Source organism: Cygnus atratus, chromosome 2 (assembly GCF_013377495.2).
Source record: "Cygnus atratus isolate AKBS03 ecotype Queensland, Australia chromosome 2, CAtr_DNAZoo_HiC_assembly, whole genome shotgun sequence".
NCBI lineage: Eukaryota > Metazoa > Chordata > Aves > Anseriformes > Anatidae > Cygnus > Cygnus atratus.
In genome coordinates, this window is record NC_066363.1 from 18,933,746 (window position 1) to 18,950,671 (window position 16,926).

Genomic DNA, 16,926 nt, shown 5'->3' on the forward strand with positions numbered 1-16,926 from the left:
GGCTGGTACTCTGACTAAACTATTCATTTCATTATTCTGATCTTTTCAGAACACAGAAAAATCATTTGGGTTATTTCACTCATCTGCTACAACTTGCTTTTCATTTGTGCAAGCTCTCTGAAGCACAGACTGGCTTTGTTACTTGTTTACACAGTGCTTATCACAATCTGTGTTAGGATCTCCTATACATTAGTACTGTATCTGGTATTTATAGGCATGTAAACTCTGATTTATTTGAGGTCATGTCTAGTCATACACCTATACATCCCTGTAGGTCTTGATGGACCCTAACCATGGCTAAACTGAAATTATGGAAAACTGTTCCCATGTAGACATCCACCATTCAGATCAAGCCTGCACCTTCTCTGGTAGATCTGAAGTCCCTGTAGAATTTGCATTTTTCTTCTCAAATAGAAAGATACACTTGCAAAGTAGAAGAAATCCAGAAAGAACAGTGGTTTGAATAATTTCTTTCTAGAGATACTACCCTTCTGAGAACTGGATGAATCCCACAGTTTCTGTTCTATATTCTATACATCCTTAACTGAAATCAAATCAGCATATGCATAACTGTGAGGTTAAAGCCCAATGATATTTATGTTATAAGAAAATCCCATGTCATCCTCCTTTCCAAAAAGTACCATCAACATTTAGGATACTCTTTTTCCCTTCATTTTCCTCCAGGAAGGATAGTGACTGTGTTTTCCTGTTTCTCTTTTCTGGGACTTCTCCAGAATTTCTCTTGCCACTGAAGGCTAATGAAACTACATGTAGGAATGTAGCCTTTTGTAACAAAATGGTTTTGGAAAAGGGAGGTTCAAAATCAGAGGAGCCCCTGCAGCCCAAGTAATGCAACAGGAACAGGGGTGGATTATCCAGCCCCAGCAGAAAATCCATAAAAAACAGCAGATATTGAGCCGCTCCATTCTTTAAAGCTTCAACTTATCAGTCGGCATGCTCTGAGCATCTACAAAGTAATATATTCTTGTGTAATATGGTACACAAAGAAGGAAGTCTTCTAAACCAACAGGATTAAGAATATGTTAGGAAGAAGTGAACTTTCCTAAGACTTGACTATCACATGTGACCAAAAAGCAAAGCATGAGGAATTCAAACTCCACATGATGATTTTGTCACTGATGTACCCTTTCAGCAGGAGTAATTTCAGAGTTCCTCCTCCAGGCCACAGGCAAACTGCAAACTTTACATGTAGATCTGTCTGTGAAGTTGATTATTTTGTTTCCAAAAGATCACCTGTGCACTTGCTTAGGGGGTCTTTGCCTACCACTTTGAGATGCTTTTGGAAGTGTCCAGAGCAGATTTGTACAGCAGAGCCTGGACACAGCCCCTGTGGAGTCATGGAGGACAGCGATACACATCCCTTCTCCAACATTACTTGGAGTGGGCACTGCAGAAGATGCTCAGGGACAAGTTATAATCATACTCTCTCCTGTGGTCCTTTCCTCCCCACCGCAGGTCAACTGTTGTTAGAGCTTTGCTACAATAAACTTTTCAGAAAGACATCATGTATGCAGCAATACAGTCACTGATCACTTTCTTCCTGACCTTTTAAGAAAATGTTAGAGTATAATCCCTGCCCGGTAACTTCTACTAACACAGATAAAACCAAAAAGTGGCATACTGTGACCAGGCTACAAGACTGATTATTTAACCTGTAGGTTTTTCAGACAGGAGTCTTTGCTTCTGACTTATTTCTAGCATACTGTGAACAGAAGAGTAAAACATCAGCAATAGCAAGAAAGCAGAATATGCAGCAGTGATGTGTTCTCTGAAGATTTCCCTTGGCATTTCATCTGGGCAGCTTCATGGCAAAGCTGTATCTTTCTTTGCATAGGCATCATTTGTCTTTCTACACACATGTGTCTGTGGTTCTTTGCACTCACATGCTCTACAAGACAACAGGGACAGTTACTGAAGAACAACTTTGCACTTTGAGATAGAAGAATTATTAGCCCATGAATGATTTGACTTGCATCTTATTTGGAAGTAGATAGTCTGCTTCACATATGCTGGCCTAGGCCCAAAGTCCTCCAGACTTCCAATACTAAGAGGAGCAAAAATTAAAAGCCTAGGTGCAATGGACATAAACCCTAGTAATCATAGAAGAAAAGAGATTGAAATAAAGCAGAGCTCTACATTTCACGTGGAATTTCACCTCTCTAGTGCTGAACACAGTCTGTGTGCAAAAACTACTCATAGATGCACCAAAATCTTAACCACGTGCCGCCCTTTAGTCACATCAGCTGCAGGTCCTGTTTGACTTTGAATGTGTCACTGGTTAAACCTTTCTTATATTTCTATTTGAATTAACTTTTGTTTTGGTCTGAAAGTACTCAGTAAATGAGTAACACTCAATGTAAAATATTCCACTTTACTAACACCAGTTACATTATCCTTTTCACATCAAACATCACCATTGTTCCTCATTGCTATCATTTAATTTTCACTTCTATGAGTGTAAGAGTGTTTAACAATCTACTGCTGCTTCTGGCAACTAGTTTTAAGAAAATGATCACTGACAAAATGTAGAACAAAGAACTCAAGTAGGATAACTCTAGCCATTTATTGCTGCTACTAATTATTCTAACCTTCTTATCATAATTACTTATTGGCCTACTTACCCAATTATCCTAACCTCGTAGCCTTGACTTCCGCTGCACTTGGGATTCAGTGCTAGTAAAGCTTAAGTCTTTGTTACTGACACTAAACACAATCTAAAAATGAAACAAGGAAAGAGCAGTCATTTAAATGATGCCATTCCTTTCAGAGCCATTTTGGGCTGGTTGGTTGGTTGGTTGGTTGATTGGTTGTTTTGACAATGGTTTTTACCATCATCAATGTCCAAGGGCATGAGAAAGGAAGGGTTCGAGGGAAGAGAAAGATCTTCTATAGACCAACTGATATAGAAGGGGAAAAGCTTGCAGGCCTTTCTTCAGCTCCCAAACAGAGCAACAACATCCAAAGACAAACACAAGGTGAAGCAATTCCTCTGAGTTTAGTTAGGCATGCTGAGTTTGAGCATCTGAGGGTAACGGTTTTAAACTAGAAATGGGTAGGTTTAGATTAGATATTAGGAAGAAATTCTTCACTTGGAGGGTGGTGAGACACAGGAACAGGTTGCCCAGAGAAGCTGTGGATGCCCCATCCCTGGAAGTGTTCAAGGCCAGGTTGGATGGTGCCTTGGGCAACCTGGTCTGGTGGGGTAGAAACTGGGTGATCTTTAAGATCCCTTCCAGTCCAAACCATTCTATGATTCTATGATTCTGTGATCTGAGAGAAAAGATAACTGGAGTCTTTAGGACAGACTAGCAGCAAAACAACATGGTAAGATATTTATCTCCTGGAGGAAAAACAGGGGCGAGACATCATTTATTGCTTCTGGATTTGAAGGTAAGCCTGTTTCTCTGTTGACACTGACAGTTTTAGTTCATCTTCAGAAGGTTCAGCTTCATCTTTTTAAGGCATTTTCTTGCCTGGGCCTGAGGCTGCTTTCTGTCAGCACCGCCAGGTCTGGGTACAGGAGCTGTTCAGCTTTACCCTTGCAGTGTTCTAGAGGACATGTGGGGCATGGGTTGAGGTGTAAGGCATTCAAAGGATGCCATGCATGGCCAAAGTTGTAGAAGCAAGAGAGCTCAGGGGAGACTGGGTTTGTCCCCATTACCTGGGGAATGCTTGCAGGAGAAGGAGTAACTAAAGAGACCAACCCCAACAGATAATTCCCTTTGCAAAAGAGTCATGAGTTGGGAAAAATTTAGCAGGGAATATCCCATGTGCTGAGCCTGTTCTGAGTCTTCCCTCCAGGCAACTGCTTGTAGCTACTACAGGAGAGAAAATACCAGGCATTCCTGACCCCTCAATCTGAACCAGCACAGTGACTCCTATATTGTTCTGTAAAATGCAGAAGTAGGATCTGGACTGTCACAGTTGTGGAGATTATCTACTTTTTTTTTTTTTTTCCCCATTGAGGCACAGTCAGACTGGATTCATTCAGTGAAGGTATTTCTTTTTTCTAACAGTGAGTTAAGTGATACAGGGTTATTCAAAGATGAAGGGCAATCCCTGGAAAGATTGGAAAAATATCTGAAAAGGATTTATTTTTGATAGTCTATAACCCTCAAGTTATTTTCTGAACTGGTTCCAGGCTACCAAGAGTGTACAACAGTTAGGGGCATGGTTTTGTAACAAAACCAGAGCTCTGACAAATACAAGCATTTTAGGTGATCATTGTTACTGGGTAAAAACTTTTTTTAGACTGTAGAACTGAATATTTAAAACGTTGAACTCAGATACCACCCACTTGGGTCCAAGGGCCCAGCTGTATATTGCGAATGTGTTAGATTTGTTCCAAGTGCTTGCTGTTTTAGAGGACTAAAGTAATTATTTTGCATGCAGTGCTTCAGTGATAGCCATTATCCATCCAATTATACATCATTAGAGGAATGCAGTTGCTTGGTCTTAATTATATATATGAAAAGTTTAAAAACATTACTTTACAAGTAGACGCACACTCTCGTATAGCTTTTAGCAAACTCCTGGCTTTTAAGAATCACTATATACATATGGCACTAACAGCACACTGTTAAGTAAAAGTCTATTGAATTCATTTTCCATGCATATTGCATTTTTTGTTGAAATAAACATTGTACCTAAGAATAATAGTCCACCACATCAGCTTTTTTTTCCCCAATGTGCTATAAAGGTAAGCTTTGATTATCCTCTTCTCTAACGACTAGAGTAGGTGCTCACGGTATGTTTACAATAGGTGTTCTGGGTATGTTTAGGAATTCTGGCACCAGTTCTGGCCTTCCACATCAGCCAAAACCACATCTATTCATAAGGTTAGAAAGCGCACACCCACATGCCTATCTCTGCAAATCGAGCAATGTAACAGCTTAGGTTTTCAGTGCTTTTAATCTCAGTCATTAAAAGAGGCTTCTAATCTTCTAGTAATGCTCCCTTCAAACTGTAATGTAATCTGTTGATCTCTTTAAGAAGCTACTGAATTCCCCCATCATAAGCATCTGTTTGTAGTGACATATGTAACAAATTAAGATGGTGTCTCTTTTCAAGATTGATGAACTTTTCTGGCATGCTAACCAAAAGCAATGAAAAAGGAAGGTAATGCTGAAGGTTAGCCAAAAGCACATTTAGCTCACATCGACTTTTAAACCCGAGCAAGACTTCTGTTCAACTAAAACCGGTGAGAAACTGCAAAGAGTAATGAAACAGGAGAAACATCACGAACAGCATAACTGTTATTCTTATTCCCATTATTCAGGTGTCTGATTCACTTATTTACAGGTTCAGCACTGAGAGTATCAGGAGTTCTGAACACTGGGTAAGTAATCACGAATCATTATTGCAGCAATATGTGGCCACATGCGTGATACTTATTTACACTGGACCAATTTTTCTGCGGGGTTGAAATAGTAGGGTATCGCATTATCTCTGTATATATCTGTACTGGTAGAACTGAAACCCAAAGGTATTCAGCAAATCTCACTTCTCCCTTTCTATTTTTAAAGGCATTTCTTTTGAAGATTATTTATGCACATACTGCTTGAGAGAATAACATATGATGATAATGCTATTTTCCTGCAGAATTGTTTATCCACTTATGCAAGGTAAAAAAAGCTTCAATCTCATCTGTCACTGTAATATAACATACTGAGGTTTTTAATCTCCTTATGTTTTCTAAAGGCAGTGAAGAGATACTACAATAAACAACTCATGTTTAGGGACAAAAAGCTTGGGGAACATGTTTCTATCCCTGATTTTGTTTGAGACAGAGATGAAATCTTTTATACTGCAAATGAAAACAAATTAGTGATATGAAATAGCCTGAGAGGAGGAAACTTATTTTACAAGTTGTTATTAATAAAAGAGCTGGCATGGTGTTCTACCTTGGCCAAAATACATACAAATAAAAGTGTAGCAAGTCTCTGGTTTTTTTCGAACATTGTGAACTTCACTGAAAGAAATGCGGTTTTAATGATAACTATACGATAGTACTTACTTTTAAAGATGCTAATTGTATCTGAGACATCATTCTGTTCAAATGAGAGACCATCATTGCAACAATACGCTCATTAAGGGTTTTTAATTATTACATATTTGAACATAAGATACTTCTGTTGGCTTTTATAAAGACTGCTTATAGCAGAACAGTTAATAGCTGGATCTGCTGTGTAAGTTTTCTTTTCAACCTGTGAATACTTACATTTTTACTAGTAAATGTTATTTTTCTCTCTTACTAAAATCTTTAGGGTAAATGCTATATTTTAGTATATAAATGGTCACATGCACAGCTACCTTCTCACAATCAAATGCAAAGCAATTTTGCCAGAAAAGAGTTACAGCCTAAAGAAAAACAGCAAAAGGAGCCTAACAGAATAGAAAACTAGAAATGTCAAATGTTTCAATTGCATCTATCATGAATTAGCAATTTACAAGCACAGAAAAATAGGAAAAATAAAGTGCATGTACCAAAACTGCCATGACTCATAGTAGCTCATTGTACTTTCTTCTGTTTATAAAGCATGTTAGCTGTAGTACATGGCACTTTAATGCTGTGATAAAGTTGTTGCTTGCTCCTCTGATGTGCAGAAGTTGAGTAAGAGCAGGCAAATGGCTTGTCACAGTCACGGGCCAGCTCACTGGTGAAGCTATGGGAAAAGCTGTGCTATTTCAGGCTTTTTAACTTACAGTTCCCAGCCAGGTTGACAGGTTTACAGTGTGCTGTGTAGAATACAAGATGTCCCAAAAGCAGAAGAATATGCTAACATGACTTTTAAAAAATGTAAAATAATACAGACATCACAAAACACCATGTTTTCCAAGGGTGAAGAGGTAACAGGTACCACAGCCTGGCAGACTTGTGTGATTATAGGCAGAAATAGCCAACACATTATCAGTCTAATCAACTACTCTGCTTATTTGGTTGCTTTACTCATCTGCTGTGGTCCATGGGGATAGCTGGTGACCCCTCTTTGGGCATGAGCATGGCTATAGGTTGGCAGAATAATAGGCTGAGCGGGTCAGAGCAGGGCTGAAGGTGATGCAGGAGACAGTGATAGGAGTACATGTTGGTGGGACAGAAACAGCCCTGTCTGGGATAACAGAGGGTGAAAGCCATATTTCTCCAGTAGCCAGAGCAAAGAAACTCTTTTTTGCATGTGCATCAGGAGTTGAATTTTGACCTTTAAAGCTTGCACATGATGTAAGAACAGGCAACTTCCTCCTAAACCTTCAGAAAACAAAACAAAACAAAACACAAGTTTCAGTGTTTCACAGCATTGTTACTGTAGACCACCTTGTTATTCTGGGCCAACCTTCTGAGCTCTGCAGCTCTAGCATAGCAGTTTGTTAGTGGGGGCAGTTCAGACCTCTGGGTCCCAAGGATTGGCAAAGCAGCTCATTTGTTTTAGCTAGGGGCCTGACTTGAGCTGCTGTCATGTAACTAATTCCCTCTTTTCCCTCCAAAAGAATTGCTGGGAAGTGAGTTATTTATAACCGTTATACCATTTTCCTGTTTACAGTCACCACTGTTTCCTATTAAATAGCAATTTAGTTATATATGGGATTTTTATAGGTCTGTCACATAGCGCCTGCAACACTCTCCTGGGGCTACAAACTCCTCATGCAATCATTGCAGCTTGGTATTGTAAGACTGTTGCGTAAGGACGCCTTGAAATCTAGTTCCTGAGGTTAAATCCCTCTCCCAAACGATGACCTGTGCCCCTGGGTGCTGGCACCAAACCTCGCCAGAGTGCCCTGTGCTCAGAGAGAGACCACAAAGCAGCCCTGCGTGTGGCTCAGGATCCCAATCGCCTCCTTCAGCAAACCGCTGCTTCCTTCCACCCAGCAAGCACCGTGCTGCCCCTGCAGCGCTGCCTTCCTGCTGAGCTGGATGGGTGCCTGCACAGCACTGGGTTTTGCAGACACACAAAACTAAGTAATTTTCATCCTTCACCCCACTGGGCAGCACAGAGAGAAGAAAAGACAGGAAATGACACTTCAAATAATGTACAGGTAATGGTGCTGACTTTCCACACAGCCGTGGCCATTACTTTCCATCCTTCAAAGATTTCCTTTAAGAGTCCGTGTCAACAGGCTCTGCACATCTGCACTAAGCAGCCGCAAAGGCTGCTCCTTCAGGAAGGGAACTGGGTATGGGGCTTTGCTGGGATGACCTCCCTACCAGTACGGCAGCAAAGAGCCCAAACAAGCTCCGTTCCAAATTCTTTTCTTCCCCTAACAAATCCAAGCTGAAAACTTACAACAAAGTACATAAGAAACATCAGATTTTATAACGTCCTATTCATGTAATATATCCTGTTGAGAATTCCCTTACTGCTTATTAACCTTAACACAGCTGTAAACACTTACTTTAAAAGGCTGTAATGGTGGAATTAATACTTCTTTAGAAACTTACTTTTCATAGAGTCCCAGCTGTGTGCTTGAATTACACCATAAATTTTGTGAAATTGAAAACAACACATAAATCAAATCTTATCAGATGTAAAATTTCTAGAATGTATTTTGGACTTTGGACTTGTATTTTGTCAGTGAGTATACTGATAGGACAAGGAACAATGGCATTAAATTGAAAGAGGGTAGGTTTAGATTAGATATAAGGAAGAAATTCTTTACTCAGAGGGTGGTGAGGCACTGGCACAGGCTGCCCAGAGAAGCTGTGGATGTCCCATCCGAGGAAGTGTCCAAGGCCAGGCTGGATGGGGCTTTGGGCAACCTGGTCTGGTGGGAGGTGTCCCTGCCCATGGCAGGGGTTTGGGTCTGGATGGGCTTTAAGGTCCCTTCCAAACCAAACTATGATTCTGGGATTGTATGACTTGACTCCCAAGAACTGAGATTTCTATTCGTATGTAATCTCTGGGTGGAAAAAGGCAATGCTTTGCAAAAAAAAAGTTAGAAAAACATTTTTATGCCATGTAAATTAAAGTTAAGTTATAACTGGCATGTAAAACCTACAGGTCAAGCCATTCAAAAATGAAGGTTTCCTCATTTGTGACACTTGAATCTCAGAGATAGACACCTTGCTTTCATTTTTGTTCACACAGCACTGATTGTCTCTTCATGGCATTTAGGAATTGTGTAAGCATGCACGGTCAGTATAAGGAACATTTAGAAAGAATAAAGGCTCTCTAGAGAAGGCTTCCAGTCTGAAAAGATTTTTTCCAAGAGCCAGCCTTTTTATAGTGAGAGGACAGAAATCTGTTCCTAATCTTTCTGGTGTGTATATGAAATTTTATGTCTTTTTCTTAAACTCTGTTTTCACACAATTGTTCTTTCTCATCTGCAATCACTACAGCTGTCTGCATGGAAAAGGGACCTATACATAAGATCTGGCCTCATAACACAACTTCACTTAAAAAAAAAAAAAAAAAGACTGAAAGTTAAAATATCCATGTCAATAACTTGTTTGCTTTTTGTTGTCTTAAAGCATCCATGTATCATTCCATACCATAAGATATTCCTCTCTCCTCCTTCCTTCGAGTTTTTATGGTATTCACTGTCACTGGAAACAGTACCCAACATTTTCTCTCTATACAATGACAACAAACACATAAAAGTTTACAAGGGAATTAAACACATAATGGTGGGAGTAAATAGACTGAAACGAATATCTGAACAGAATATAAATCTGAATCGAGGGTTGAATTTGGTGGGGGGGGAAAAAAAAAAAAAAAAGGATTTCATTCCACTAAAGGTCTCGAGGTGATCAAACTTCTGTGGCATTTTCAGGGTTGTAAAATGCCTGCATGGCTAGCTAGAAAGGACTGGTAATATATTTAGTCTGTAGGGGAAAAAAAGTAGGTATAACTGGCTTCGAGCAGATTTGAAGATTTTTATCTGAGAGGTTTTAATGGAATTCTGAGAGAGACTGATTCCATGTTTCTGTGGTATAAACCCTTTTTCCTCACACATCATCCTAGACAGGGGTGATATAAGACACCAGTGGAAAGATCAATGAGACATACTGGAGCACAAGTTTCTCTGCACAGTAACAGCACCTGCCTCGTGTCTACCTCCTCTATCAACATCAAGCGACTGCAGATTTGATATAGCTGGCTGGCTACAGCTCAATCCAGGGAGCACTGAGATAAAGCACAAAGGTTTGAGGAAGCACCAAAAGTCTTAGCAGAGATTAACTCAATCCCTCGACTGAAGTAGAGCATCTACTTACGTGGTCTCACGGGCTAAAGGTCTGGTTGGCAGAATGATTGCCACTGCCAAAATTTCTCTTGCATTACCTGTCCCTGGAAAGACCTGGTTTCTTTCAAACGCAAGCTACCTGGAGCAATTTGTCTTTTGTCACCTGAGGATGAGTCTAGTGCCATAAATCATGTAAGCTTCCAGACAACAACTAAAAGTCCAAAGTTCAAGTTACAAGCACCTATTCACCCACCAAATAATGTCATGGAAATTAGAGTTTCAAAGGGGAATGCTAGGAGTGGGTTTGACACGCTGATCTCACTGACCCCACTTGTTCCCCAGGAAGCCAAATTGCAGCTGCTGAGCCAGGAGTTGCTGAGATGCCTGACAGGACCCAGGGACTGAAGCTCAGCCTGAGAGAACCTGGGTCAAATCAGCCCCAAGGAATGGGAGGCCATCCAGGATTCACAGCTGCCTGGCTGCATGCTGTAGTTGGCTGGTGGTGGACCTCACATGCAACCAAAGCGTATTTCAGGTACATATTGTAACTTCAGGCTTGAGCATATAAATAATATTCAATGCAGTGTACAATCTGCATCAGTTAGGTGTTGCTATGGTCTGGTCATGCATCTCTGCTGAGCTTCTTAATTGAAATTACAGGGACTTTTGTGACCCATACATAAAACTACATATCAATGAACTTTTGGACACTGGTTAATGCAGAATGAGTGGTTACTGTTAGACAGAGAAAGCTGATATATGGACAAACTAGTGCTACTCACTTCAGGAATCATATTGCCCCCTCACTTCCCACCCTAACTAACCACACAACAGGCCTGCCAAAGATAAAGTGTTAAAACTGCTATGTGTTATTTACCATTTTAACACTAAAAGGTGTTAATAACTGCTATGTGTTATTTATCATTTAACCTATAATTGTAAGGACTCTTGGAAGAAAACACAACAGGAAAATACGTGGGACATTGTCACGTAGAATAAAGCTGTTAGAGAATTATTGCAATTCTGTCCAGTCATTTCATGCACAGTTTTGTTGTAAAATATGACATTCTTTTGTTTTTGTTGAAAAACCAGTGGAAATAAAGTGGTTGGAAGAACGTATATCCTAGGCTATCCCAACAGTGATAATGTGAATATCTCTGTGATAATGTGAAGCTTTCCAGAATGACTATTTCCCTTTAAGATATTAATTCATTTAGCTAACAGTGCCCAGATTTGCCTATATCCCCATTCTGAAACATGTTTGTTTCTCTGGACAGAACTATATCAAGCTCCTCTACAAGGAGAGAAAACAACTACACAAATCCTGTCAATACACAATCAAATACCTGTGGTTTCCTTCCATTTACTGGCAATTTCATATGTTACAGGGCCTCTTTGGTGCAGCTGCTGTGAACCACTAGCTGAAAATTGGAAATCTACTACGAATCATATTCACATGAGTTGTTGTAAGTTTGTACAAAAGGACAGCTACCTAATTGAGAAAGCATCCATAAATATTTACTTCCTGATAGGCAAGATAAGCTGCATACCAAAAAGAAAAAAAAAAGAGATGAAGTTTCCAGTTCTCTGCAGAGCGTATGCTCTCAGCAGCTGTCAGTAGCACTGCTTCTCGTGTAAGTCCCAGATGAAGTTGCAGCTTTGTTGGTCTATATGGTCTACAGTACAAAAGATAGTCTATTAGCCAAGGAAAGTTCCCTTCTGTGGGTATAAATCTGAAGTCAAAGGTCTTATCCTAAACGTATTCAACCTACCAGTTTGGGAAGAATGCTAGCCATATGCACAAATATTTATTACCTAAAGCTAAAGATTTTTTTTCCCTGGATACTAGACATGATGGGAAGTGAAAAACAACAACAACAACAACATTTCTTCCTGGCTCCTAACAGCAGAACATTATTTTCATTTTTAATCTACCAATATTAGTCTCTTGTGTTTCCATTCTCAGTTTAGTAAAAACATAACTTGTGAGCTAACATTGATTATTTCTAAATAATAAACACAAGTGCATTAAAGTTTTTAGATCAGCCGTCACAATGCTGCACAAGCTGACATAACCACCTTTCAGAGCAAAACAAGTCCTTTCACAATTGCTTCATTTCAGGAACCACCTTTCCCTCCAATTATACACAAGCAGCAAAACAGCTGTCAACTCCTAAACTCACTCAAATATCTTATCTAATTAGGCTTTATTGTACAGCATAACTAGTTTCTGGGATCAAATTTAAAAGGGTAAAAAATCATCAATCAATAGAAAATGAAATTAAAAGGAATGAAAAGACTGTAGGTAGGGTTTGCAGGAGCAATATTGTGTGTAATCGGGACAATCAATTTTGTCATCACTCCTACCTTAAGCTACAAAAGGCAAGGTCAGCCTCTGAGAGCAACCTAATCCGGTGGAGCCGAAGTTTGGCAGGAAGGCAAACAAATCATATAAACAAGTTAGTCAATTGCTTAGTCAAAGCTCAACCTCTAAGTCGAACGGAAAACAGAGAAATAGAAAATGTATTGTATTATTTATTTACAAAAGGAGTACATTTTAATCACTGGCTCTCTCTGAAAAAAATATCAAAAGAAGCTCTGTTGGAGTTCCAAAGATCATGTTATTTCTAAACTTGAGCAGAGCATCCAAAGTATTGCTCTTAGCCATATTAGGTTAAAGTAACAGAGCTCTCTAAGTTCCAAACTTTAGCCAGAGATCCGAAAACACGTGCTGTCTTGCTCAGTAATGTCAGTTAGTTGAATAGCTGAAAAAATGAAGTTTTATGTTCAGCAAAAAACAGAAGTTATGTGCATGAATAATGCTGGACCCCTGCACGTGTGAAAAGAATATAGTCTAAATAATGACATTTTGGATAATATTTTTAAAAAAAAAAAAAAAAGTATTTCAAATATTTTTGCTGTCTCAAAAAGCTGCAAACTTGTGACTTATTTGATTTTTTAAATTATATTGGCTCTTGCAATCCATTTTGATAGTGACCCGTGCTTTAACTCACTGGTATGCAGCAATTCAAAGTTCACAGGCAACAAAAATGCTGTGGCTTTGTCTGTGAAATTCTGATTTATTTTTTTTTTCTGAGATACAATGTTTCATCCCTTCTTTAATCCACAGCCCCAAAAAGCTTGGCAGGAGAAGAAATTAGTAGCTAAGCACCAATGAGCAGCAGCAATGAGGCAGATGCGTGCTGCCACCAGAAGACAGCCCAGACCCACCCCACATGACAGCGAGCCACGATCTCCCAGCACTTGGGACAGGGGTCAACACAGAAGGTGAAGGACAGGAGACAACCTGTGCTCGTTCACAGCCATCTCCCAGCTCCAACTTTCACCCTCAGCTACCCTCCCTTCCTAATTCATCATTCCGTACTGCAAATGCCTCTCTTTACATAGCTAAACTGTGCTACAGTGCTGAAGGTTCAAACGCTACCAACCATGCCTTGTAAGAAGGACACAACTGGCTATTTTCTACAACTCCCATTATAAACTATAGGAAATAAAATCCTCATTGAAAGCATAGTGGTTTAAAAATAGGCACTAAAAATGGAGGAAATGCCAAATTTTAAATGAGCTCTATTTGTGTACATGCATTGTGCTACTACAATTGCACACAAAGTTTTTCTCCAGAGAAGCCTCATCTTGTTCAGCAATGAGGATAAATACATGAGGAGGCAGGATAATAACCACTCGTGCAGCCTGAAACCTGGAACTTGTCAGTGTTTTAATTCTGTAAATTTATAGTCTGAACATCATGAATGGGTTTCCTTGTATTAAAAAAAAAAAAAAAAAAAAAATTAAATCCTAAATCTGGAAAAGATATATAAGTATATATTAAGTATATTATTATTAATATACATCAAGGAAAATATCTTACTGCTTTTTTATGGCATTAATACTATAAACCTCTTTCGAAAAAGAGAATATAAAACTGAACATGAAATACAAAAGCCACTTCTTTGAACTAAAATGCATACCTACATGTTATAAATCAGCCTGTATATTACTAAAAAGGTCAAAGTTAAAACTTTTCTGCTTCTTTAAAGAAGTCATCATGACTACAGAATTGCGTCTGACAGAGCTCATGTCCTTTCAAACTATTACTCAAAGCCTTTCTGCATGCTGCATACTTTCATATAACCATATAACCAAAAAATGGGAGAATCTTTTAACATCAAAGCTGAGGTTGTTTTGTTTTGCATTATAATTACCTATAAATACTTATTGATCATGTCAATAAATTGTTAACAATGCATGAAAAATATAAGCAAAATTAATATATTGATCTTAAGCAAAATTAATGCCAGGTACTTGTCCCTATTACAAGACACCTATGGTAATTTTCTGGTCAGATTCAGATGTGCACTCTTGCACACCACAAAACAAAAATTAAATTTTTATCCTCAAGAATCCTATCAACCAATTCCAGCATAGTAAGAGCAAAAGTAGACAGAAGAAACATTTGGATGCAGATGGTACATATACAAGGAGTACTGAAATACACTTTTATTTACAAGTGACATGAATGTAACAGATTTATCCTTCACACATGTAGTGTCCTAGCAAAGTACCAGAGAAGAGCTAAGCCCAGTAGCTGCCATTAGGCAACTTTTATACATCCTACTGAGTTACTAAGCACGAACAATCATCCGCTGAACGTTCCAAGAAGAAAACCATTGACTGAGATGGAGAACAATGTCACTTGAACAAGTTTTTCCTTTTCCACTCGCACTTCTCCGCTTCCATTTTGGAATGTGTTCATTTTACATACAAACTGATCCCATTCTTACAAACCCTGTTTTGTGTACCATTACCTGATCAAGACACATAAGGATTACAGTATACCCATTGCACATTAATAGACAAAATGACATGGCCTTGCAACCTAAGAAACACCTGACATGAAGTATTTGACGTGTCATCTAGCTCCCAATTCTTTTAAGGAATATAGGAGAAGATGGCATCACAAAGTTTTAAGTTGATGTGGAGCCTACAGGGGCAGACTCCACGTTCGCTCAGTTGAGAATTAGACCAGTTTCTACCTCCCTTAAACAACCACAGAACTAAATACTCAAAGCTCTCCTTCTCACTTATTGCCCATAACGAGTCTGTTGACCAAAATGCCCAGACAGGTATAAGGATTAACTGGGCTATACAAGTGATTACCCAAGGTTAAAATAATCAGGTACTGAAATTATAAGCAAGGGCAACATTTGTTCTTCCTTAGTTACTGCAATCAGTAACAGGCATCAGTAAGGGATCTACTTGTGTTTTTGCTGGTAAAGTTTATTTCAAATAGGTTCAAATACATGTTTGTCCAAGCTAGGATCCCTGCCACTGTGAAATGCTACTGGTCAGGCAAGATGCCACTAGCTTGCAGCTGAACTCAGTGTCTCAGCTGAAGTTTAAACACCAGTGTTATAAAGAAAATTTCACTTTCCACACGCCTTAAGTACCTAACATGCCATGTTTCCATTTCCTATTAAAGTTGACACAGTATGTAATGCGAGCCACAAAACAAAGTGCCTTGTTATATGCTTCAGCAAAACATCCCTAACAGCTTTGCAAATTCGTTCAGCAAGTAATATTTATTTATTTTTTAATTCCTTAAAGTTATATGTACGCCATTCAATCATGCAATGGCATCAGAACTACTAAGGAAGCCTCTGGGAACTTATCCCAGAGTTCTGTGATGTTCATTTTACTGCTACTTTATTGTTGCTCGTTTAAGAGAATTTTTGTCTCATAGAGTGAACAACAGGCAATACCGATCCTTCTTTGCTTAGCTTACTCCATGAGTGTTTCTAAGGTTTGTTCGATTTATGATATAGCTGAAACTGGTAATTTTAAAAGACCTAAAAGAAAATGAGTTTCTTTAAGTTAAAGTTTGGGATATTGACAACTTTGGCCAACCAACCCAAAACCTAAACAGTCTGGATGCAATGTTTTTAACATCTAACACGTCACCGATACACGGTGATGCTTGCATTTTTGTGCTTAGTCACCTGAGTAGCTGTTTTCCTCATCAGCTATCTCTGTTTCTCATTAAGACACCCATGTCACCATCTTTGCCTTGTTCTCACCCCAGAACCCAGTTTTCCAGAGATTCGGTCAAGCTAGGCAATAACGGACTAGCAAGACTGCTTTTTCCACCGTCACTAGACCTTTAAAGAGCATGATTGCATGTATTAAAAAAAAGGGGGGGGGGGGAATATACTCTGCGTGTAACACTTCAATGTTTTGGAAATTATAGAAATTACGTTTCCTCTTTGCAACATATAAAACAGTACCAAATATACACACGATCAGCCGTGCAGCTCATTATCAGAACACGTGTGCTCAATTAAGACTGCAGCATTTCAGCTGCTTAGTTCATCTTTAATCCTAATTTTAAGCCCGTACTCTCCTGTTGTTTAAGGATGACCTAGTATTTTTAGAGATGAGGAAAGATAGCTGTAAATACACACTGTCCTGTTTAACAGCTTGCAAGGCATTTCATTTTTGTAAGGGAGGGAAAAGCTGTATTTCCTTATATTACTTCCATCCTAGTAACAAGAAAAGCGTTACAGAGGTATCTATAGTGACAGGACTAATCTAAAATGTCTGGGAATGGCTGCAGAACAGAGGTTCCTCAACCACAGAGGTCCAAGTGCAAGTCTGCATGGGCCCAGCAGGGAGCTGGCTCATCACAACCCATGTTATCACCACTGCAGGTAT